We start from the raw sequence: 22,836 nt of genomic DNA, 5'->3' as shown, positions 1-22,836 counted from the left end.
CTAGCTCAGCCAGGCTGGCTGAGGGCAGTACCACCCCTCCGAGGCACAGTCTGGTCCCTCTGCTCATACCTGCCTTCCTGGAAAGACCCTTATTCAACTTTTCATCTTTCAAAAAAGTGTTAATTTCAAAAGTTAGTGAGTTCCCTTGAGCCCTTTCTAGTCTTCATGACAACACTTAAAGTTTGAGAGTGCTGGGATGACTTTTAAACATTCATTTCCATAGAAAAATCTAGAAACACTCCTATGTTTTTCAGACATGGAGAACAAAATGCTCAAATAGCATGTTGCCTTCTTCTTTCTTCACTGGCATGTACAGGACAGCTGATATGATTTCAAAATTCCTCCAGACAGCCAAATTCCCAGGAGCCATGTTGTAGAATTGCTGCTACCATTGGCCAATGGACTAACAGACTTGGGAAAACGCTGTCCTGGTTTGCAAGAACACAAAATAAAGAATGAAAAATAACTCATAGCTAATACTTTCATATTAATTTTCAGTATGTCAGATGGAAATGCTCATTTAAGAAGTGGAGTATTTTATGTTTGTTTTTTTAACGTAAAGCTCTGTTTGGGATCCAACTCCTCATTTCCATATGAGTCCCAATAAGATGCAAAGCCCCAGGAGTGCACAGTGGGCTGGAAAGAGCAGACACTGAGTTAATCTCCAACCGATTGAGATTCCTTTTTCCGCTATGCTTGTTGCTCCCAGGAGATTTTTGTCAGGGTGGGCATTATAGCTAGTTCTTCAGGGATAAGGAGGAATATCTGGGGGCAGTGGTCCTTCAACCTCTTTATGTTTATTTAACAGCTGAGTGTATTTATTTATTTGATTTTTTTTTTTTTACATAATGAAAATGTTTGAAGAGAAGTACAGAAGTACCTTGTTTTAGATTTCTGCTTTGGAAACCCAGAGAAAAATATGTGTGGGGTATTTTTTGTGTGTGTTTTTTTCCTTTTCATATCGCAACTGTGAGGGGGATTTTTGCTTTTCACTCTATCTGTGGACACACCCCCCCCATATAGAGATATTATAACATCTCAAGGGGTGTGTGATATGTTGTGGCATGTGTATGTGTTTTTAAAGTGTGCACAAAAGGGGGAGATCTGGGGCACACAGCTCTAGTTTTTTTTTGTGTGTGGTGTTTTTTTTATTATGCGCAATTTTTTCTTGTTTTTCCCCCGCGCCGCTGTGGTGTTATGTTGTAAAAGAGTGTTTTTTGTGTTGTTTTGATTTTTGTGCATATACATATCTTTTCTCAGGGTTTTGAGTATTTTGAGATATACACATTTTCCCGCGTCTTTTTTTTTCTTTTTGGTGTGAATTTTTGTGTTTTGTTCTGTGGGGTATGTTTTTTTTTTTTAGTGTGAGTTTTGTGAATGTGTATTGTGGGTGTTTTTCTTATTTTTCTTGTTCTCTCGGGTCTGCGCTTTTTTTGTTTTTTTGTTTTTTGCGGGTATTGTGTGTGTGGGGGCGGTTTTCCACACATCTTTTTCTCTCTTTTTTTTGTGTGGGCGCACTATGGGGAATTTTACTTTTGTGGCGTTTTGTGTGTGTGAGGTTTTGGCGTGTGGAGAGAGCCCACGGGTGTTGTGGAGATCTCTGTGTTCTCTCTTCTTCTTTTTTTTCGCTGTGGATTTTTGTGGGGGGTATGCTCTATATGTGTGAGGGGCCAATATTGTTCTTTTGGGAGTGTCGGGGGGAGTGTTGTTGTTGTGAAAGCGTCTCGGGGATTTTTTGTGTGTTGTGGGTTTTTCTCTTTTTGTTTTTTGTGTTTTTCTGTGTGCTGTGGTGTGGCTCTGTGTCTCTCCGAGTGTGTGAGACTGTGGTGTTGTTCTGTGCTCTCCTTTTGTGGCGCGGTGTGGGGGGCAGCGTCTCCGGGGTTTTTCTTTTTTGGTATGTGGCGTGTTGTGGTTTTTCTTTTTTTCTTTTTCCTTTTGAGTGTAAAAAAAGTTTTTGTTTTTTTTTTTTTTTTGGCTCTTTTAGTGTATGGTGTTTTAATATAGGTTTTGGGTGTTGTTGTGATCTTCTCTAGTGTGCTCTGTGCCCGCGCGCGCGCTCTCTTTTTTTGGTGTATCTGTTTTCTGAGATGTGACTGTGGGTGTCCGGTGTCTCTTTTTGTGTTTTTTTTTTTTGTAGGGGCACAGGTGTTCTGCGTCTCTATTTTTTATTTTTTTTTCTTTTTTTATCTCAGCTTTTTTTTCTCTTTTTGGCGTGTTTTTGGGGTTTTTTCTCTCTCTTCTGTGTGCCCGCGCAGTGTTTTTTTTGTTCTCTCTCATATCTTCTTTTTACTTTTTTTTCTCCGTTTTTATGAGATGTGGAGGTGTGGTTTTGTTTTATTTTCTTTTCTTTTCGCGCTCTTTTTTGAGTTTTTCTCCCCAAAGTTTTATGTGCTCTTTTTTCTTTTTTTTTTTTTTTTTCTTTTTTTCTGTGCTTTTTTTTTCTCTTTTGTGTTTTTACTATGTGTGTTCTGTGTGCTGTGCTGTGCTCTCTCGAGCTCTTTTAGAATTTTTTTATATGCTCTTTTGTGCTTTTTTGTGTGTGTGCATGTGCGCGTTTTTTTTTTATGTGTATATATACTTTTGTTTTTTTTTTTTTCTTTTTTTTTTTTTTCTCTCTCTCTCTCTCTCTCTGTGTCTCCCCCTTTTTTTGTGCGTGTGTTTTTTTTTTCTGTGTCCGCGGAGCCTGTGTGCTGTGTGTCTCTTTTTCGCTTTTGTGCGTGTCTCTTGTGTGTGTTGTGATCTCTTTTGTTTTTTTGTGCAGGGGCGCTCTCTTGTTTTTTTTTTTGTCTGTGCTGTGAAATTTTCTCTCACACTGTTGTGTTTTCACTCTCACGAGACAGAGAGAGGGGGAGGCTGTGTTATTTTTGTTTTTGGTCTGATTTTTTGTGTTCTAGAGTTTTGGGTCTCTTTTGTCTGTGTCTTGTATTGTTATAGGTTTTGCGCGCAACAGGGGTTTTTGGGGCTCTCTGTTTTCTTGTTATGGGGGCTCTGGGGCTTTTTTTTTTTGACCCGCTGTTTTTCTCTGAGATGTGTTTTTTTTTCCTTTTGCCTTTTTCTGTGTTTTTGTTTTTTTTTTTCACACATCTTCTTTTTTGTTGTGATGTGGGGCACAGCTCTGAGCGCTGTTTTTCTTTTTTGTGATGTTTTCGTGTTTTTTTTTTTTTGTCCCAGGGGGAAAAAAAGAGTGTTGTGGTGTGTTTTTTTGTAGTGTACCAGTGTTTTTTGTGACCTCTGTGATGTGCTCTGAGAACATGTTTTCCCAGGGGGGAATATCGCCTCTGTGGCGGTGTCCTGTGTGTGGGGTGTGTCCTGTGCTCTCGGGGGTCTTGTGGGGGGGGCGCGGTTGTGTGTGTGTGGAGGGGGGGGCGGGGGGGCTCTCTTTTGTGTGTGTATGTGTTCTACGGTGTCTGTGACACCCCAGAGTTTTTTTTTCTGTGTTGTGCCGGGTGTCCGGGGGTTTTTTTGTGGTGTTTTTGTGCAATATTGTGTGGTGTGTGTGGTGTATGTGGGTTTTTTTTGCCCAGCGCCGCTCTTTTTGTGTCGTTTTTTACGCGCTCTAGTGTGTGTGTGTGTTGTTGTGTTCTCCCCTGTGTCTATAAAAGGGTGTTTTGTGTTATAGAACCCGCGCCACCTTTTTTGTCTCTTTTTCAAGTGTTTTTTTTTGTGGGCGTCTGATGTGCCAAGATATCGGGGGGCGGGTGTGCAGTGTGTTTTGGCCGCGCAGGGGCTCTGTGCGAGCCCGAGGGGATGTGGGTGTCGCTCTGAGCGTGTGCTGTGTATCTTTTTTTCTGTTGTGGTTTTGGAGAGCCGCGTCTACGTGTGAAAGGGGCCTTTTTATCTGTGTGCGTTTTTTTGTGTGTTTTTCTTTTTTTCTAGCGCTTTTTCTCCAACATGTGGTTTTTGTGTTTTTTTTTTTGTGCTCTGTTTTAGTTTTTTTGTTTTTGTGTTTTCTGTGCTTTTTGTGCGGGGGGGGGTGTGGACTGTTGTTTTTGTGCTTTTGTGCTCTCTGTGTCTGGTTTTTTTATCTGTTTTTTGTGTCTTTTTTTTTTGGTTTTTTTTTTTTTGTGTTTTTTTTTTTTTTTAATGTATTTTGCTACAGCTCACACTAAAAAATTCTCTCCTCTGTTGCTGGTGCTTTGGCATAGCCTCCAGCCTCCTGCAGTGACTTGTGTCTGATGCAGCTTTGATCCGCAATATATCTCCTATCTCACTTCAGTTGCTTTCCATTTTCTTTTAAACGGGAAGCCAATAATCACCATTCCTGGAAGGGTTTTCTTTTACACGTATGCTAAAAGTATTATTTTAACCAGGGACTTCTAGTGAATGTGCTGCAAAAGATGCTGAAAAAGGGCATAGTGGGCTATGGTGGAAATTTGCTCCCCTTTTTCAAGCCTTGCAGGAATGTGCTGCCTTCGAGGGATAGTGCTGCCTAATACTAAGGCTCTATGTTGAAATGGATGAGGGTGTGCCTGTGTGTCCATACGCAAAGAAAGATGCTGACCTTCCCTTGGCAGCTGTCCAGTAAGAAATCCAGCCACTGCCAAGGAGCCCTTCTATCAATTTTTATACAAGATGAGATACAGATAGGCAAAGGGCAGGAATGCAGCCCAATGCCTTGCCCTCTCAGTGCCAGAAGGGGCCAGAACATTTTGAGCAGGGAAGGGAGATGATGATCAGGGAACTGTGACTCCCATCTTGCTAGAGCCCTGTGACATCCACCCCTTACTCTGCTTCTGTCCTGGCAGAGGGCTGCCTGTGTGGAACTGGCAGTAGATCTTCTCCTCCTGGGAGGAAAGTCTCACCAATCTTTGTTTTCCCCAAGCACTATAACTGCAGGATTTGGTTGGGTTTTTTTTGTTGGTTTTTTTTTGTTTGTTTGTTTGTTTTGGGTTTTTTTTGTTTTTTTTTTTATTATTATTATTTATTTATTTATTTATTTATTTAATTTTTTTTTCATCTGCAACTTTCAATTTTTTGCATTAGCTGTGAGAAAATTGGATATAACATGATCTTTCTGATCTTCCTGCTATGCTTATATGTGTTATCTGCATTTTGACCTTCATGTGTAAACATTATCTGTGTAGACTCTACCTTCATCACAGTTTCTGTAGTTGTTTTAAGTTGAATAAGCATGTAATCTCATTTAAGTCCCAGATGCTTATCCATGTGTCCTGCTTCTGAAGGCACTACTGCTGTCTTTTATTATGTCATAGAATTGAATTTATCTTAAAATAGAAATTTAGATTTTGTTCTAAACACCTTTGCTGGTGTTTAAATCGGTGTTTTCTATACCAATTCAGCAAATATTAGGAAGTCTGACACTCCCAAACAGTATCTTATGACAATCGTGAGCCACTTGCAGGGATTTATAGGGGGTGTGTTGCGCTTCTGAGTGTGTGTAAAATTGTACAAGGTAGATTTGGGGCAGCTTTTCCTTTTAGCTCTATGGACCCACAAATACCTTGCTATCCTGTTGGTCGCCTTCGAGTGTTGCACCTTGTAACTCTCTTGAGTGGAAGCTGATGCTGTTGGGAAAGATAACAAGCTGGGGCACATTTTACACTCATGGGCGTAAGGCTGTCTTCTAAGGATGGAGAATTTTTATTTCCCTGGACTTTTCTGGATGGTTTCTCAGCTAGGGACACAACTGTTTAGCAGTAAAGACCCAATCTCTGGATAAGGGAGAGACTCACTCCCAGAGCTTGTGTTCCCTCTGCTTGTCCAAAAGAAAGAGAAGAGCAACAATTGGTCTGAAAGATTTAGGATTATTAGTACTCTGCTGAGGTTGCTAGGCCATTCCTTTCTCATGTAAATATAAACACTGATCAGAAATGGAAACATCTGCAAGATCTACAGATTAGGAACTTAAACAGCTAACTTGTTTGGCTTCATGTCCTCCTTCTCCAACAGAGAAGGAAGGGTTACATCATGGATGTGAACAAAGTAAATGTCAAGTAAAGGGAGAAAAATGAATGAGTGAATATTTGCATATGTACAGGAGAGGAAATCTTGTGCAATTTTCTTTTGGCATTTCTTTGCTCTTGAGATGAATTTTAAATAACAGGAAGTAATTCCTTCTTGGGCTTTCCATAAATGATGATTTATATCATTTTGCCTCTAGTCAATTCCTGTGATATATGGATGAATATATATCAATATTTGGGCAGATACATCCTCTATAGATGATTCATGGTTTTTCAATTAAAAGTGTATTCTTGATGTAACAATTTTCTAAAGGTTGTCATGTTCCCCCATTCATCTCCCACTGCATCATCCAGTTTCACCCCCCCCAACAAGTTATTTTATTAAAAGAAAATGTTCTGGAGATTTTTGTTAAGTAGTTAGGAGATGGTGATAGATTAATGTATTTTTATATCATTTCAATGTCAACACAGGAATTGTGTTGACATTGCAATTCTGTAGACTTAGTTCTGAAGGAAGAAACAAGTCTGGCAGAGGATTTTAACTTGCAAATTACTTTCAAAAGTAAGTCAGTCCCAGTTAAATGCAGTTACACTGTGTTGGAATATAGCAAGTCCCAGCTGCAGATTTATTGAGGATCTGTACCCTTTCCTTCACTGATGTGATATATGGTAAGAAGAGCAATCCCATTCGTAACATAATGCCTCTATTCCTGTTTACCACTTCAATACATCTGTGCTGTTAACAACGAACCTGCTGTTCCTCTTTAGCGGGATATGCAACCAGTCTTGGATGAAACATTTTACAAAAACCTTGCAGAAATCTGTAAATATACTTTTAATGCCCTACATATAAGGAGCGCAGTATTCAAGTCTGCAGCTAAATATAAATGTAAGGTAATCAGTGGCTCCCACCTTTGTATTTTTGGCCATCATTCTTGATGCATGTTCTTTTATCTTGGTTTTCTGTGTGCTTTAAAATTAAGTACTTACGTGTTTTAGCACAATTCAAATTAAGAAAAACACAAGCTGACTTCGGTCAAAGAATAACAATATTCTAAGGATTTTTCAACCTCATAGCAGTTTTCTCAAATGAATGACTTAAATAGAAGAGGTTAAAAAACCTTAAACTTTTTGATTACAAGAGGCTAGATGTTTTACAACGTTTTTGCTGGTGTTTTCAAGATGCTTAGAAAATTTTTCATTCACCAAAATCAGGTTTTCTATAAAGAATATTTTAGTTTATTTGAAAAGAAATCTTGAAAAGGTTTATGAGATGCCTACATACTACCCCAGAAAATGAAAAATAAGTCTTTGACAATATTCAAATGTTAGTCCTTCATACACAGTTGTTTTTTTGAACAGACTGCATTGTCTTTCTTTTTTCTTGTCTTTTTATAGGTAACCATATTCTGCTTCTGTGTACAGCTAAAACTGGATAGTTGAGTGATAATTTTAACATTCATGTGTGATAAATAAGATAATCAGCTCCCTATTTTCATTAATTCTGATTACTTGGTCATTTCCAACACTTAATTAATTAGTACTATCAAATAAATTCTGTAACATTATTTTAAGGCATTGATCTGCATAATTTTGAACTCAGAAGTCATAGCAGTTCTGCAGCAACCCCTCAGATGAATGCTGAAGTAATTGGCTCCCTCAGAGGTAATCACATAAATCAGTAACACCATCACGAGCTCCTGTCAAGACGGACAGAGCTCAATTGGCCACATTAGCTCCTTGCTAGACTGAGAGAGCCCGTAGATACCACGCTGCAAAAAGATCTTCCTGAAACGTGTTTCTTGAAGGAAAGACCCGGGCCGTTTTTTGCCTTTCACAGGTCCCAAGTGCCCTTTTCTTCAGGAAAAAATTGAAGGCTCAGAGGATGACTAACCTGCTTGCACTGGTGGTGTTGCTATTCCTTACTGCAAGACAATGTCCAGAATAGCCCTGAGCATGGTGGTGAACTCATGTTACTTAACACAAGAGAGAGATGGGATATTTGTGTAGCCCAAGGAAAGAAGTACAGAAAAGAAGGGCTCCAGAGCAGCATTCTGTGGTTCAGAGAGCTCCTGTGAGTCCCTGGGCACATCCATACAGTATGATAGAGGGTGATAACAAATGCCTGCACTGACAGCTGTGTTTGGAGGTGGGTGTGTGGACATGCATGCCCAGATCTGGAAGCACTGCTTCTCTTTCTTTCATGGTGCTTTTGTCAAGCTGAAGGTCTCCTGCAGTACTTTTGGTGCATGTGGTCCAAGCCAGGCAGTGAAACTATGAAGCAGCCCTCCTTTGTTTGCTTGTCACCCTTCCCACAGCAAGGGATCAGAGCCTAGGGCAGTATTGCACATAAGGGTGATGAGAGGCACTCATAAAACACACAAGCCTAAGGTTCCCAGAGGTCTCTTTTTAATTTTGAGTTTCACAACAAATAAATGCCAAAATCAAATTTATTTCTAGAATATGTAATTTCAATATTGAACTGGAGGCTGGACTATCGTAATTTTTTAGAGAATGACATTGATAAAAACTGAAAACACTGGTAGAAATAAAGCAAAGCAGCCTTAAACTCTTCTAAGCTTCTTCTTCTTTTGGGTCTTGCTAATGGGAATTTTACTCCCTATGACTTATTATGCTGCTTGTAAAGTAAGTCAGGGTCATTCTGCCTCCTTCCCAGCTGTGCTGCTGGAGCAGAGACAGCCTGCACAACACTCCTGGCTGGCCATGGTGTCAGGACCAGGATTCTGTGCTCCTCTCCTGGATCAGATGGTGTCTGAAGTGAGTAGGCTTGCAAAGGGTTTTGGGAAGGAGTCATTGAAGGGAACAGGGCATTCAGTTTTCGAGGAATGGGGTTTGTGGCTTGTGAAGTTACTCACTATTCCTGATAATTAGAAATTTTAGCTTTTTTCCTTTCAAAGGTAACATAGCAAGAGCTAAATTACACTATAAATTGAAATAAAGAATAGGTCTCCAGATTCTTCATAGGATAGGTATTGTTGTTGTGCATGGGGCAGAATGCACTGTACTTTCACTTTTCTCATTCCATGAGTCTTCAGTGATGAACAGATATATATCTTAAAAATACTGCATCTGCTTCAGTAAAGCTGGATGTAATGATACCAGAAATGTGTACTACAAGCTGTTGAAGAGATTCTTCATTGAAACTGGAAGTCATATTGAGAACCTGCTGTTGGCTATAGGTAGATAATTTTACAGCGTTTTCGAAAAAGCTAGAGGATAATTCTAAATTTCTATAGCACAAACCAAGATAATTCCCTGAGTAGTCTAACCAAGAAAATTGCACAGGTTCTTGACACAGTACTACCAGATGTGATACAGCTTTGTCTGCAATCCCTTGTACTAGAGAATTAAAGGAAGTGTAATGAATTCTGAGTGTGGGTATTGTGTGCAGGGCGTGAAAGAAAAAAAAATATATAGAATATGTTCAGTTGCACTCTCAGGAAATAGTAAAACCTCCCTGGTTTATAGAGCCTGTAAAGGTGCTCTATTGCACCTGGCCATCGTAATGATAAAATACATTTTATGTGATCACAGGCAAGCTCTTCTTTTGTGTTGACCAAATCCCTCTGAGCTTCTACTTTATAGATACAGTTGTATTTATCTACATTAAAGGTTGTTCAGAGAGTCTGAGATCTTTGTGTGAAACTCATTATTATAGAAAGTCAAAATATTATTATGCAATCCTAAGAATAAAACCTAACTTCCAACTCCCTGGGTATTACTAGCTGAGAGAACTCTTCCCAGGTGAATGATATGGAGGTCAAGTGAATAAAATTTTGTTGATAAAGTACACAAGCTACCAGCTTTGTGGTTTGAGAAGGATTTAAACTAGTAAGGTGCCAGCTTCTCCTGTTCCAGTCAGTTTAACAAGAAAGCAGAAGCTGCTCACCACCTTTCAGGTAAGCCCAAGTATATAACATAGAGTGTTTTGAGTAGCAATTATTCACAGCTTTGGTAAAAAAAAAAATAGGGTACCCCTAATTTTATACAAAACATATTCAAAGTAAATACCAAGCTTATTGTTAGAAACTTGTTTATTTAGGCTTTCTCATAGAAGTCTATTATTTGTATGGAACTAAGACATGGTATCCTCAAAAGTTAGTATTAAGACAGCTCTATGTTTTGGAATAATAAATTAGGAACTATGGCACAGTATAATAAAAGTACTCTTCATTTGCATGTGCTAATTAATTTTTACTTTATTGCATCAACATTTGGGAGTAGTAGCCTTATTATCAGGAATGAATTTGCTTATAGTCTGAAACTAAACACTGAACAAACTCAGTGAAGGTGACCCTTTTTCCTTTCAATTATCAAGGTTAATTATAAAATTAATTAGGTCAATTTGTAACTTTGATTAGGAGAATTTACCTTCTCTCAGCTTTGACACAGAATCTGGATCTGCAGTGAAAGAATTTTGCCTTCTTTACTAAACTCGGTAGTTTTGTGACATCCTTCTTAAAATCTCTTCCAGGTTTCCACTACTTGGATGATATCAGATGGTTGAGCTCAAATTGGAGACTGTGTATTCATTTTATCTTGTCATTATCCTTTTCCTGGTCTAGTTCAATAATGAAATCTGGTGTTATAAAACAGTTTAACAATTTAACGGGAAACAGATTAAAAATTAATCGGTTTCTGTTCTTTTCATGTACTGTCAGTTACAGTTGCAGTTATAATCTAGAGCATCAACATGAGTCATCCGTAGAATATTACCTTTTATTTCTGATTATGTTCAATAGCCTTGCTTTTTCCATAATTAGCCTGAATTCTGTTCTTTGGCTTTTATAAATTAAATGAGCAATAGCTGTGGACGCTCATTTTGCTTAAATTTTCTGCTGCTATCTGGCACACACTAAGAGCATTAACCATGGGTTAATCCTGAATGGTACTAAGGCCCCACCATAGATGTGCCCAGGCATTCTCCTCAAGAACTTGTAGGCTAAACAAGTGTGGGTTAATTGGCAAATACAAAAAGGTCTGGAGAACAAACAATTATCCCATTTACTGGTGGGTAACAGAAATTTTAATTGATTTCACCTCTGTGACAAATCTGTGCCTGGATCAATAATTAAATCTTAGTCCAAAATTTATTGTCTTAATGAGACAAACATCTTATTTCAGCTGTAATATGACCCTTTCCTGACTAGAGAAAGCATTAGTAGTTAACTTCTGCAACCTTCTGCCTCTTAGCAATTAACAGAGGGACTAATTCTGCAAGGTAAAGGGAGATTTCTGAGTGGCAGCAAATATTTCTCTTTCATTGCGAAGGAGTCTGAAGTCTTGGCAATAATTAAAAAAAAAACCCCAAAACCCTTCTGAACTCTTGGCTTCTTAAAAGTGCCAGGTCAAATAGGCAAGGATTAGGAGTGGTTTACCTCCATATCATAAGAGATAATTAAGTACTTGGACTCCATTTTGTCTTTGAGGGGTGTAAAGGCATCCTGAAGCAACAACTTCTAAAGGAAATTTCTGGTAGGTCTCCATTTACTCTGATGATCCCACTTGTCTTCTCTGCTCACACACTTTCACTATTCACATATTCCATATTTCATTTCATTATAATTTCAGACATAGCTTTCCTTTACTTCTCCCTATTTTCAAAGTATTTTAGATTGTTTCTACTGGGAATACATTAATAGTTCAGATGGTAACCCCGTTTCCATCTTCTGCATGGATCCAGTCATTAAGGCCCGACTGATGCTTCCCTGCAGTCCAGTTGCCAATGTCAAAAGGGTGTGTGCCACTTTTCAATACTGTACATGGAGGGCACCTCTCAGCTGGGCCTTTTATGAGCATGATTATTAGCCCCCCAAATCAGAAACTAGTTCAGAGAAGGCAAATGGACTCTGTTCTCCTAATGTGATTGGGAGTACCTAACGCTCCAAAACCTGACTTGTTGTCTGCAAAGGTCTTGTACCTTAGTGAACAGCTTCTCTTGTTTAACCTGTCATATCCATTATTGGAGCAGAAGGGCTTTTTTTATTTTAGCATGACAGACAGGCAGCCAGTATGCTCATCAACCTCAACGAACTCAGTGCTTCTATATGAAGAAGGATTTGACAGCAACCATGAACTCTTTCAGCATAAAAAAGTCACTAAAATATTTGATATTCTCCCTTAAGCAGGAGAAGCAGTCCAGAAGGCATTAATATTTTTCCTGGGCCTTAGCTTAATAGAAGATAGATCCAGCTAAATATGGTTGTTTCCCTTACCTCAAGGCTATCAGAGATAGGGAACTTCAGTTATCATAATTACCCCATTAGCAATTTTTGCATTTAAAATAGGAGGATTATATAACTACATTAAAAAAAAAGTTACAACAAAAGTTTAAATAGATCTCTTAAGATTACCTTTTCCCCTTTTCTTATCAGTTTTTGCCATATACAGAAACTTTATTTTTTCAATTAAGTCATCATCAAAGTCTTCTTCCCCACTCAAATTGTTATATCTTAGCTAATTTGTAGCTATTGAACAGTCTGGTTTTCCCCTCTCGGCTAGCTTGTGTGTCTGCATTATTTGCTGCTTTATTTGCACTCCTTTGCTTTCCTGTGGTTTCCCAACTGTCAGATCTTCAATACAAGAAAATCCAGTGTCTTTCTCCTTGTCTATTATAAACTACATGCAATTTCCTTTCAGTGTTAGAATCAGGAATGTAATAAAATTCAAATATTTGTTACTTCATCTGAGATGAAGGCCAAATAAATATCTCCATAACTATGCCCTTACATTTCATTGCCCATGGCTATGGGTAGTAATAAAAGATAGACCAAGTTGTTTTCTTTTGTGAGCAATAGTCAAGAATGTCACCATCAGTAAAATCCAGCAAACTGACAGGTACTTGCTTGGACTTTTGCTGGGGTGTTATCTCGGATCCACCTGCCTTTATACTGTGGCTGCAGCCCATCTTATCTGTGCCTAAAGCTGAAGCAACCTTCAGGTGTCACCTGAGGAATTCGAGCTGAGGAGGCTACACACAACTTTGGTCCCGCTTGTTCTGCTGACCTGCTTCCTTCGGCTGGTGGAGATTAGGGTACACTGGCACACCATGTAATCATAGGAATCAGTCTGTGCACTACAAGTCACAGGAAAGAAGCTTACAATTTTCTTTTAGTAAGTCAAACTTGTTTAAGCATGTACACTCCCGGCTTGTCAGCTCCCTGCTGCTGTGGCTTTGCTTTTGTGCCTTGCCTCATCCTCAGATGAGTCCCAGAGGTCACTTGCCTACACACCAAGCAAATGTCTTGACTGTTTCTTAGCAGAAGGGGAACACTTCTGCTAAATCACTGTGTAGCCCTTAAAAATAGAGCTAGAGGTAATCAAATAATAATAATAAAGCAAATAATTGCTTTATTCTCATACTGAGTATTTAGCAAGAGCTTTGAGGCTTGGGAATACTTTTTCCAGGATAGTCACTTCTTGCCATGTGCAATAAGCAAAGCACTTTAAAAAGCATTCTAAAATCCCTGGAAAAAAAGAACATTTACTGTTATTTATGGAGCTGCACTGGATTTACTCCATTTTCCCCATCTACAGATGTAGAGAGTCATGATCACAGTAATACTGCTATGGATTAGCAGTACATGTGTATTGACAAGAGGAGGGGATCCTCCACCATCAATTTACAGAGACCAAAACTGGGAACAGATTTGGGTTTGACTGGGAGTGAAGATAACCCGGGTGGCCTGGGCACCACTGTATGCCTCCGTGGTATTTTGCACTCTGCAAATGTGACTAAATTAATGTGGGGGGACTTGTCTGATCAATAGCACACTGGAAAACACTAAAAGAAACACTTTAGGTATATAAACCTCTTGGTTTATAGCCAACTTATAATTTTTTCCTGTAATTAAGCCTTTGTTTTATAGTTTATTAACTTGCCATGCCCACAGAGAGGTGCATTTGAAAGGAAAGCCACCAAGAATTACAACTGTGTAGGTAGAGTGCAACTTTTAAATACAAGTCAAGGTAATTTTGCAAATGGACAGTGCCTTCTCATTGAAAATTTAATCACCCTGTACATGGGGTTGATAGCTAGAGCAAAGCTAACATCTCCGTTCATTTAGGCTTTCAGCTTGGGATATTGCAGCTCAGTGTGCAAGAACAGCAGAAATCAGTGCAGTGACTTTGGCAATTACCACAATATTTATTGTGCTTCATGGGAACAAGACTGATTTATATGGGCTGCAGGTAGCCTGAAGGAATAGCCTACTAAATTTTCTTTTCCCTGATGCAAGTCTGGATCAATGCAGCAGACAAAAGGAGCTCTACAACTCCATAGTATCCTGCATTCATTCTTCAGGCAGTTTGAAGCTCAAGTTTGCTTCAGGGTGCCAAAGAGCTGGTAGCAAATACTGCACTAGAACACCAGTCCACAAATTCAGACGAAACTTTGAAAGAAAAGATTTTTCCTTTTTTATTGGATTTCACTGAGAAATGATGAACCAGAAGCAGTGATGAAAATTTCTGCTGTACAGTGAAGATTCCCTGTTCCTTTGAATATGTATTTTGAAGTCAGAAGTTAATAGGAAACTTTACATTGTTTTCCATAAGTTATCTTGTCTTAAAACCTGAAAGAATGCTTCTCCATGTGAGATGTATTACAAAAATACAGACATTTGCATGACATTGAGTGTCCTTTTTGCTATCTCCCCTTGGCTGACTGCCTTTAGCTGCTTTTCTTTATGACTGCTAGAAGGTTCAGACCTTTTATCACTTCACTCCCAGTCTAAGAACTCTTTTTTTTTCCCAGCTTAGAGTAATTGTGTGAAATGGCTTTCCATTCACTTTTATCAAAAGACAGAACAGATCAGTAACATAAGTGATCTCTCTGGGCTAGTAGAATGCACCCACATCTCATGCCCTCATCCTTCAACTCAGTGAAAGAGAGTCTGTAGAAAACTCCACTAATACACAACAACAACAGCTTACTAATTTGGGTGAGGAGAATTTGTTTGTTTGCATTTTTGTTGTTGTTTTAAAAATCAAAACAAAGCAACAGCAGCATCAGAATTTGAGGCAGCATCAGAATTCAAATGCAGAATTCTTGTCAATTAGCTCCCCTCGGAGCAATACACAGCGGTTTGTTTCTTTATCGATATCATGCTAGTTTTGAGGAATCTTAAACAGGATGATGGCCTCATTTTTCTGTATAAACACATTCAAGAAAGAAAGTTATATTGCAAATACAGTAGCCTGACACATCATGAGTGAAAAGAAGCCTGGACAACCACAGTCTCTGTGAGAGGGAAAGGTGGAGGGACAAACCCAGTCACCCTGAGCCTGTGGAGAGCTGGCTATAAGGATAACCTGGACATGAAACTAGTCTGTGCATTGGTGGACAAATCTGGGGATAAAAATTAATGTACTTAATCTAAAGAGCAGGAGCTGTTAAGGGGAACTAGATGTCTTCATTAGGAAAGAAAAACATGCCTGAAAATATTTAATGGGCACACCAAGAGAGAGGAATTATAAAATATTTTTGACTAACTCGCCAGGATATTGAAAAGAATTTGTATTCCACACCAGAACTCAGGACAATTTGTGCTACTTTCTTGTAATAAAACACCATAAAGAAAGAAATGGTAATTATGTGCACTTCCTTTGTATGCAGCTGAGAGATACCTTTAAGTACTATGACAGCTTGCTAATGTACCACTGTATTTGAATAAATACCTGAAGCAAAGAGATTTGTGAAACCCCTCATAAACTGCCAGGTGCATAAGGGGATATTATAATAGTACTGTAACTTGCTCAGTTTTGTCTTTGTACAAGCTGTTCCTGAGCAGGTCTATAGGTGACTGAATGCAGAGATCACAGGCAGACATGGTGATTCAAGGGAAAGGGCACTTACTTTCATGATATAAATCCACCTAGACTGCAGCAGGATATGAAGACCAAACACCCCAAGGTAAATTCCTGTGAGTTGCAATTTACTTTTCAGTAATTAATCTGGAACTACTAAAACTATAACCTTCCTCACTGATTTTCTTGGAGGTCATTTGGAGGCCAGTCTTAAGAACTATTTGTTGCTGACTCAAACATCAACATGCAAAAGTCTTACCATTCAGTTTTACATGATTATATTTTATAAAAGACAATGCTATCAATTAGAGGATAAATTTCATAATTAAAAAAATTTCCCACAATGAAACCTGTAACTTTATTTCTATTGGTCTGCAGTAATTGTCAGGGCAGATAGGATGTTACAGCGAGACTACACTGTATTTCTCCTCTGTTTCTCCTAAAGGAACCAGCACTGAATTGAGCACCTTCTACATTTTGTGTTTCTCAGAAATTCAAGAGTGATCCCAATCTGATTTGTTTTCTTCCTCTCTCCCCGCTCCCCACCTTTCCCCAATATCATAGAAATGTTAACATTTGATGTCTCAAAGTCTCATCATTCTTCTGAGACAGTGGCTATTTTCCCATTTCATGGTAGTTTGCAAGGTAGATTGTTTTCTTGGAGTGGACTGCATTCAGCCTCAGCAGGGGAACGTGCTTAGGTAGCTCTGTCAGGGACAGGGTGGCTGGAGAAGAGAGAACCACAAGGTAGCACAGCTTCTCCATCTCCCAATGTGCCACCTGCAAGGTGTCTTCACATGGAACCAGTCCCAGCACTCCAAGCTGAGGCAGCAGTCAAAATAACAGGCAGGTTTTCCTTCAGACTTATGTTTTTCATTCCTCATCTTCTGATTAGACATTTCCTATTTTTGTAGCATTTCGAATTTAAAACACTTTATCTTGGCATGAGATGTTTGTTTGTTATCTAAATGTAAGTGGGGCTTTGGATGCTCTCAAAAGAACACTGACCTTTAAGCATATGTACAACATCTGTAGGAAACAGCTGGAAAACATATCAGGTGATGATTCTTCAAGTAAAAATGCAATGTAGTGTTCCTACAAAGCCTTTTTCAGACCTCTTCACATCATGCAGCACACAGCAGTGCTATTCATTACAAGCTGAAAAAAATCCTCTATTGACCTGAATATTCTAACACAGAGAATATAAAGTTGCACAGCTTCCCATATGTGAAATTGGTAGTGCAAAAAAAAGAAAAAAACCCCTCAATTAACCTTTTTTCTACTGCTTTTACCTTTCAAGCACTCATTTGATAAATAGCTTCCTTTTTAACATCCATTTTTCTCCCTGCTAAATATGTGTTACTAAAATGCATATTTTAGTAATCATTCCTCAAACATTTATACACATTAGCTAATCGGTTTGCAGGGGTTAAAGCGAGTGGTTTGTAAAGCTCAGATAATACTGGCAACATTCAGAGGTTCAGATGATTATCCAAAATTTATCCAAACTCATCTCAGCCTCCTCTGGCTAAAACCTCAGCAAGGATTGCCTTTTTTTCCTTGTTTCAGGTTGGCCACAAAAAGCAGCAGGTCTCTTGCTTGTGGTGCTGCCTTCCAGTTTTCCTTAAGATACTTTCTATATAGACAGATGTTTCTCTTATACACTTCAGACTATATGGGCAAAGTGGACGGCAGATTGAGAATGCCTTTGGATTCTGAATTTAGGGCAATATGTTCTGGACTTGCTTATGCAGTCATGTGGCCATGGCAAAGCCCCCATAGCTGGGCACACTCTCACTGATTTCTGATCCCTCAAGTGCAGCCACTCCAAGAATATCCACTTTGTGCTGGTGCCTGGGATCACAGATTTTGTTTCCCTACAGGATACAGCTTGTGACACTTAAGACCCCTGCATGAGGACTAAACCAAACCAGTCTTAGGCTTATGAGAGCCTGCTTTAACCTTGACCACTATTGCAGTAAAACCGAGTCGAGCTTCCTTAGCTACAAAGGCATTTCCCTGCTCTCTGCGGCTCTTTGTGCGCTCCCTGCTCTCCCCTTCTGCTCAGCTTCCAGGGTCACTGTGTGTAAACAGCCACCTCTCCCCCTCCCTCAGGGCAATCTCCGATGTGTCTGGGGCCATGGCCAGGCTGCCTGGCTCCTGGGGCACGTGTGGATTTGCTGGGGGCCACCAAGCACTGACTTGTTCCTGAGCCAGGTCTAGCCCAGCGCATCTGTTGGAGCAAGGGCAGGAGAAGCCAGAGCCTGTTTGCTCTGCCGTGTAAACAGGCTGTAAAACTGGGAGCCTGAGTCGCTTACTCAGCCTGTTGGACCTGCACCCTTTGCCCCTGCAGCTAAAGTGAGGGTAAAAGACAGTGAAGGATTTGACTGTCCCCTTTAGAAATACAAGTGCACTCTCCCCTCTTCCCTTTCCCCTGAACTCTGGGATTGTATTTCGTCGCTATCTGAGTGATCACAGAAAGTTTAACCTGCAAAATTATGTGCTGTAAATGACAACCATTTTCCTCTCAAGGTGAAAGACTTGGAGACAGAGAGAAAGAAGGAAAAAGAGAAGACCAGTTTCCATGACAACCCTATGAAACTTATACACCATAGGAAAATGTCATTTTCTAAAAAAGACAGAACTTCATGGACAAGTGGTACAGTACATCAGAAAGGAAATGGCAGTTTTAAAATGAAAAGCTCATTTGCATTTATGGTTTTGAGTTTCATTTTCTAGTTACAAGACCCAATTGTGGACAATTTAGTGGAGAAAATTATATTCTACATTTGAGGTGAATAATGTAGATTAAGATCAGGTTCAGCCAGAAGTGCATTGTGACAGACTCAGGTTTGGAGAACACAGATGTGGATGGATTCTGCTTTGGCTGGGCTGATGCTGAGGCATCAGAGAAGTTGCTGACATTTTACACCCTCTAATAGACATTGGAAAGTCAGGATATGTCCCTAACTGTTGAGATCCTTGCCACGACTTGCAATTTCAGCATCTAAAGTTATACCTTCTAGATTCCATGTTACCTTTGATACCATCAATCACCATCCATTGTAAGCCACACTGCATAGGAGAGCATTTTATGATGAGCATTAGCGTTGTAATATAGCAAAGAGCATTGTTAATGAAGCGTGGAAAAAGAATAAATTCACCTAATGGGTATATGTGTCAAATTTCAATTAGGGATATGTTGGAAAGTGGAAGAGACAGACGAGCATACAAATTAAACCTTTGACCTTCAGAGTGAAGGGAGAAAAACCTGAAGGAAAAGGGGGATGTTCAGAGATGTTTCCCTAGCTGAACGCCGAAAAGTCTGAAAACTCTAAAGTACTATTTTCTCTTTAATTACGATTATTTTATGAGTGATTCAGCTCGTTTATTGACAGATATATTACTGTTTGAGCTATTTGCTGCATGTGAGATAGATAAAGATTGTGAACAGTTTATGGTGATGGAAGACAAAATCTCACCTTTGTGAAGCCTAGGCAGAGGATATTAAAACTTATCCTTCCCTGCCTGTGAAATGCTACTGGAAAAAATCTCCTTCTCACTCTTCTTAGGCTTTCAAACAGGTCTTAGTTGATTCAAAGTGTATTTTAATGCATAATCTGATATAGCACAGTTTTTGAATGCAAATAAACAGTAGGGGAGGGGTTGCAGCAGGAGCACAGCTGAGCAAGCTGCAAGGCTTGGGCACAGCTCAAGGCACCTGGCAATTGGTAGTTCACATTTGCTTTGATACTGGGGTGAGTGATGGTTCAGATACGCAGCAGTGGGTTCATACAGGTGCCATTGCACCCCCACACACGTGTGATTTAATATCAGTTGCTCTACTAAAGCAATGTGGGTTGAATTCAGCCTGAGTTTAATAGGCAAAATTGCCATTAAATGTACATATGTCAGGGTTTAATTTAAGTCATTTGTCTGCATGAAGAATAAGGGCCTGTTTCACAGAGCACTGAGGCTTGTGGGGAAAACTGCTAAGACCTGAACCCAGCTCCACTGCCCTTGCAAAACGTAATGTGCTGATGCATTTCTGACATGTTGACTGCTAGAGAAAGCTTCCCTGAACACTTGTCCCAAGGAATTTAGCTGTTCCCGGTTCCCATATGCCCCCATGGATGCCTACTCACCCCACACCCCCAAGCCAGGGGACACCTCAAAGTCCCTCACCCTGGGCACATCATCCATGGGGATGCTCCCTGCCTTGCGTGAGGACAGTGGGTCAAACACACCAAATAGATGTTTCACAACACCTCTGTGATAGATGCAAGCTTGTGTTTGAGTCGTAGCCTTGGTGCAGCTCTTCTGCATGATGCACACTTAAGGACAGTAATAGGACAGACACCTCTGCATGTGCCTTGTCACATTAAAAATGGCAGGCAGCAGATCACCACTCACTGTCAGCCTAGCAAGGAAACAAAAGCCAGTTGTATTATATCCCCACAATCAATTAGTACTTCTAAGTTCCAAAAATATTTGAACATTTGGTCAGGAGACCAACCCTTGATAGATCTCATAGTACATTCTTGAGTTGTTGTCATGTGTTTTCATTTTCCAAGATGGTCCATCGTTTTGAGGAACTATCTTATTTTACCTTTTTTTGATCACAAAAGCCTCTGGGTCCTTGATGGTCCAAGAACTTCTTCTCATCTCCAGACATCCTTACTGTCACCCCACCTGCTCTGTGGGTGTCTGCTGCCAATTTTAGATTTAAACATGGTGGAGAGCTCTAGTTTGAGTCAAAGTCAATACAGAAGGTGAGATTATACTGTTACCTGCTGTGTAGTATAACCTTGAAAGGATGAGGGAAAGGAATGTCTATGTCTCAGGGACAATTCTCCTCTTCAGTGAGGTCCCATGCGGGCCTGGAAGGACCTTGGTGCCCTCTGGTCAGGTCTTTCACCTGTAGGTTTGGTTTCCATTTACAGACATAAAGCAGATATTTCAAACATCGCAATCCCTATTTGCTGAACACTGGATTTGTAGTAAGAATATGTAAATGACTGCTATCAAAAGGGTATATTACATGGAAAACTGTTTTTCCAAAAGCTTTTGTAAAGACTAGAGACATGTTGAATTTATCCTTCATTCAGAATTACTAACATTTTTTTGAGTAGATTTTCCATTACAACAGGTATCTCAGAAATATTGCAAGATTATTCTTAGCATCTGATAATGGAAGTATGGAAAGCAAATTATCCTGTTAAGTCATATGACATCACTTTTGTTTCATGAATGAATGATGTATGTCCCTGCAAGTAGGTAATATTGGTAAAATTTTGCTGTTTTTAAATAGCAAAATTTGCTTTGACACATCCTGCAACCTGAAAACCTAAATTCTCCTTCTTCCCCTGTGGTAGTATGTATTTCAAACTGTTTTTCCTTCTTTTGTATTTAATTTTACTAAGTAGTTAGAAAGAAAATATTTTCAGTAGAGTATCTTCTCTGGTCTAATGATCATCCACAATTTTATTTCCCACTATGTTGATTGGTTTTAATAGCTGAAATAGGCTACATCATTGTTACTAGATAAATATTATACTGTGGAAGCATATTTCCAGTGTTAAAGTTCTCATTCGCAGGTCAGAGAAGAAGGAATCTTCCATGAATTTCCTGCAATATTTGCTTTCAGCTTCTGTTTAAGTAAACATTCTTGCCAGAAAACTTGTTCAGTAGCATATTTGGGGAATGCAAATAAAACAGGAAAGTACAACAGTGAATTGAACTACATTTCTTCATCAGGTGAAAATTCATCAAGCTCTGTGTGAAATGAAGAAAGTCAGAAATCATCCATGTAGCTGCTTTCAGGACGCAGTCACAGTCAAATCAGTTTTATCAATCTCAAATATTAAACATCTAAATTGGGATTTAATTCATTGTTTTATTCAAAAAGTGTCTTACTTTTAAAGACATGGTACATTTTAGAGTTTTTATTTGCTCTAGTGGTTTTGAACTACCGGAAAATATAGTCATAGCTTTGAACTTTTAAGACCAATCCCACAACAAATAGAGACTTTCTTTAAAAACAAACCTCACAAAAGCTGGGGTTCTCCAGGCAGTGCAATGCTCAGATACTGCAAAAGGAGCTCAGATATCTGTGGCCAGATACAGCAGGTTTTCTCTGGGAAATGAGGTCCTCCAGTGTCTCATCTGGCTCATATCATCACAGGTCCTGACACAGAGATGCAACCAGGAAAGCAGGTGAGGGATCCAGCACTGTATTAACTCAAAGTTTCCATAGCAGCTCTTTGGGAGGTGAGTACTGCACAGCCTGTGATGCACTGACCACTCTGTATCCCCTCTGTTCTGCCTCCACCAGTGTTTCCTGGGGGGGATTTGTTCCTGTTTAGCCAGATTCTTTCCAAATATGTTCAAACTTCAGATAATTCTTTTTCCCTACCACAAGCAGCAGAGATGATCAGCTGAGTGCTACAGGCTCAGTCCTGTCAGGCAAACTGTCCACAAGTACAATATTTCTCACCAAAGTTGGTGAGGGACACCTTGACCCAAAGCTACAGCCCATTTTTCTCTTACTAGTGAGGATGGAGATCTGCCCCACTTGCCAGCAATGGATTTCCTTGCTGATTAGAAGCAATATCTAATGGAATTTAACTCTGACATTGGGGTGGTGTCACCAGATGTAGAGACATTTCTTAGTACATTAGAAAGGGGAGTTAAGTGAGTCAGAGAAGAAATTAGCCTGCTTTAATTTAGGGCTGTGTATACACACAGCACCAAGAGTTCAGTATGCTCAGAGTGCCAAATAGATCAAACACAGTAATTTGTTGCCAAAACAAAGAATTTAAGCACAGTGGATATGTACTTACATTTCACTTCTCTAACCTTGACTCTGCTGTTCAGACTTTAAAATTGCATCAGTGAGAAGAGGACGAGTATGGCTGTCTTCAGGTATAAAATGGAGGGCTTAGGAAATTTCAAAGGCAGAAAAGAAAAGAATGCTTCTACCCTGCAAGGAATTTTCCAGGACTTTTTTGCTATTTGATGCAATATGGATTTCTACAATAGATTGTTAGGAGAATGTCATAAAACATAGATTAATGATTGCATTATC

Source organism: Lepidothrix coronata, unplaced genomic scaffold, assembly GCF_001604755.1.
Source record: "Lepidothrix coronata isolate B3197 unplaced genomic scaffold, Lepidothrix_coronata-1.0 Scaffold7, whole genome shotgun sequence".
Classification (NCBI taxonomy): Eukaryota; Metazoa; Chordata; class Aves; order Passeriformes; family Pipridae; genus Lepidothrix; species Lepidothrix coronata.
This window is presented reverse-complemented; position numbering follows the sequence as displayed.